The sequence below is a fragment of the Bubalus bubalis genome, chromosome 9 (assembly GCF_019923935.1).
Source record: "Bubalus bubalis isolate 160015118507 breed Murrah chromosome 9, NDDB_SH_1, whole genome shotgun sequence".
NCBI lineage: Eukaryota > Metazoa > Chordata > Mammalia > Artiodactyla > Bovidae > Bubalus > Bubalus bubalis.
In genome coordinates, this window is record NC_059165.1 from 42,434,466 (window position 1) to 42,438,541 (window position 4,076).

Here is a 4,076-nt window from a genome sequence, read left to right on the forward strand (position 1 = left end):
TACAAGGAAAAAAGAGAAGGAGGGAGTAGCAAAACAGGCTTTTTGTTTTAGAAAATAGAGTTTGCAAATATAATAGTATTGTTTGAGAGTGTTACCAGTTTCTACAAAATGCTAAATTGTCCTCAAACCACTTTGATTTTTAGAATTGTTTTGGAAGGATAAAAATTTTAGAATTGTTTTGGAAGGATAAAAATTCTTTTTCATATTGAATCAATACCTGTGTTATATTTCTTTTTCACAACTTAATTAAATTTTGGTTTTCCCAGGAGAATTAGACAAAGGCTAAATGTAAGGATAATTTTAATCATTTAGAAGCATTTCTACATGAACAGTTAAAAGACTGGAGATTAATTTCACTTTGAGTAAACCCTGAAATAACTCATGCTTGAGTAATTTGGGGGACATTCAGAGCTACTCACACCAAAGTGGTCCATGAGGGCTGGATGCTTTTTTTTTAAATATAAATTTATTTATTTTATTTTTTTTTATAAATCTTTTTTTAATTTTATTTTATTTTTAAACTTTACAATGTTGTATTGGTTTTGCCAAATATCGAAATGAATCCGCCACAGGTATATATGTGTTCCCCATCCTGAACCCTCCTCCCTCCTCCCTCCCCATACCATCCCTCTGGGTTGTCCCAGTGCACCAGCCCCAAGCATCCAGTGTCGTGCATCGAACCTGGACTGGCAACTCGTTCCATATATGATATTATACGTATTTCAATGCCATTCTCCCAAATCACCCCACCCTCGCCCTCTCCCACAGAGTCCATAAGACTGTTCTATATATCAGTGTCTCTTTTGCTGTCTTGTACACAGGGTTATTGTTACCATCTTTCTAAATTCCATATATATGCGTTACTATACTGTATCGGTGTTTTTCTTTCTGGCTTACTTCACTCTGTATAATGGGCTCCAGTTTCATCCACCTCATTAGGACTGATTCAAATATATTCTTTTTAATGGCTGAGTAATATTCCTTTGTGTATACATACCACAGCTTTCTTATCCATTCGTCTGCTGATGGACATCTAGGTTGCTTTCCTGTCCTGGCAATTATAAACAGTGCTGGCATGAACATTGGGGTACATGTGTCTCTTTCCCTTCTGGTTTCCTCAGTGTGTATGCCCAGCAGTGGGATTGCTGGATCATAAGGCAGTTCTATTTCCAGTTTTTAAAGGAATCTCCACACTGTTCTCCATAGTGGCTGTACTAGTTTGCATTCCCACCAACAGTGTAAGAGGGTTCCCTTTTCTCCAGACTCTCTCCAGCATTTATTGCTTGTAGACTTTTGGATCACAGCCATTCTGACTGGCATGAAATGGTACCTCATAGTGGTTTTGATTTGCATTTATCTGATAATGAGTGATGTTGAGCATCTTTTCATGTGTTTGTTAGCCATCTGTATGTCTTCTTTGGAGAAATGTCTATTTAGTTCTTTGGCCCATTATTTATTTTAATTGGAGGCTAATTACTTCATAATATTGTAGTGTTTTTGCCATACATTGACATGAATCTGCCACAGGTGCACATGTGGTCCCCATCCTGAACCCCCCTCACACATTCCTCCCCATCCCATCCCTCTGGGTCATCCCAGCACCAGCCCCGAGCATCCTGTATCATGCATCGAATCTGCACTGGCGATTCATTTCACATAAGATAATATACACAGTTCAATGCCATTCTCCCAAATCATCCCACCCTCACCCTCTCCCACAGAGTCCAAAAGACTGTTCTATACAACTGTGTCTCTTTTGCTGTCTCGCATACAGGGTTATTGTTACCATCTTTCTAAATTCCATATATATGCATTCGTGTACTGTATTGGTGTTTTTCTTTCTGGTTTACGTCACTCTGTATAATAGGCTCCAGTTTCATCCAACTCATTAGAACTGATTCAAATGTATTCTTTTTAATGGCTGAGTAATATTCCTTCGTGTATACATACCACAGCTTTCTTATCCATTCATCTGCTGATGGACATCTAGGTTGCTTTCCTGTCCTGGCAATTATAAACAGTGCTGGCATGAACATTGGGGTACATGTGTCTCTTTCAATTCTGGTTTCTTCAGTGTATATGCCCAGCAGTGGGATTGCTGATCATATCGCAATTTCCAGTTTTGTATTTCCAGTTTTTAAAGGAATCTCCACACTGTTCTCCATAGTGGCTGAACTAGTTTGCATTCCCACCAACAGTGTAAGCAGGTTCCCTTTTCTCCACACCCTCTCCAGCATTTATTGCTTGTAGACTTTTAGATCACAGCCATTCTGATTGGCGTGAAATGGTACCTCATTGTGGTTTTGATTTGCATTTCTCTGATAATGAGTGATGTTGAGCATCTTTTCATGTGTTTGCTAGCCATCTGTATGTCTCCTTTGGAGAAATGTGTATTTAGTTCTTTGGCCCATTTTTTGATTGGGTCATTTATTTTTCTGGAATTGAGGTGTAGGAGTTGCTTGTATATTTTTGAGATTAGTTGTTTGTCAGTTGCTTCATTTGCTATTATTTTCTCCCATTCTGAAGGCTGTCTTTTCACCTTGCTTATAGTTTCCTTTGCAGTGCAAAAGCTTTTAATTTTAATTAGGTCCCATTTGTTTATTTTTGCTTTTATTTCCAATACTCTGGGAGTGCATCATAGAGGATTCTGCTATGATTTATGTCAGAGAGTGTTTTGCCTATGTTCTCCTCTAGGAGTTTTATATTTTCTGGTCTTAGGTTTAGATCTTTAATCCATTTTGAGTTTATTTTTGTGTATAGTGTTAGAAAATGTTCTAGTTTCATTCTTTTACAAGTGTTTGACCAATGTTCCCAGCACCACTTATTAAAGAGATTATCTTTTCTCCATTGTATATTCTTGCATCCTTTGTCAAAGATAAGGTGTCCATAGGTGCATGGATTTATCTCTGGGCTTTCTATTTTATTCCATTGGTCTATATTTCTGTCTTTGTGCCAGTACCATACTGTCTTGATGACTGTAGCTTTGTAGTAGAGGCGGAAGTCAGGCAGGTTGAGTCCTCCAGTTCCATTCTTCTTTTTCAAGATGGCTTTGGCTCTTTGAGGTTTTTTGTATTTCCATACAAATTGTGAAATTATTTGTTCTAGTTCTATGAAAGTACCATTGGTAGCTTGATAGGGATTGCATTGAATCTATAGATTGCTTTGGGTAGTATATTCATTTTCACTATATTGATTCTTCCAATCCATGAACATGGTATATTTTTCCATATATTTGTGTCCTCTTTGATTTATTTCATCAGTGTTTTATAGTTTTCTATACGTAGGTCTTTTGTTTCTTTAGGTAGATACATTCCTAAGTATTTACTCTTTTAATTGCAATGGTGAATGGAATTGTTTCCTTAATTTCTCTGTTTTATCATTGTTAGTGTATAGGAATGCAAGGGATTTATGTGTGTTGATTTTATATTCTGAAACTTTACTATATCCATTGATTAGTTCTAGCAATTTTCTGGTGGAGCCTTTAGGATTTTCTATGTAGAGGATCATGTCATCTGCAAACAGCGAGAATTTTACTTCTTCTTTTCCAATTTGGATTCCTTTTATTACTTTTTCTGCTCTGATTGTTCTGGCCAAAACTTCCAAACTATGTTAAATAGTAGTAGTGAGAGTGGGCACGCTTGTCTTGTTCCTGACTTTAGGGGAAATGCTTTCAATTTTTCACCATTGAGGATAATGTTTGCTGTGGGTTTGTCATATATAGCTTTTATTATGTTGAGGTATGTTCCTTCTATTCCTGCTTTCTGGGGGTTTTTTATCATAAATGGATGTTGAATTTTGTCAAAGGCTTTCTCTGCATCTATTGAGATAATCATATGGTTTTTATCTTTCAATTTGTTAATGTGGTGTATTATGTTGATTGATTTGTGGATATTGAAGAATCCTTGCATCCCTGGGGTAAAGCCCACTTGGTCATGATGTATGATCTTTTTAATATGTTGTTGGATTCTGTTTGCTAGAATTTTGTTAAGGATTTTTGCATCTATGTTCATCAGTGATATTGGCCTGTAGTTTTCTTTTTTTGTGGGATCTTTGTCAGGTTTTGGTATTAGGGTGAT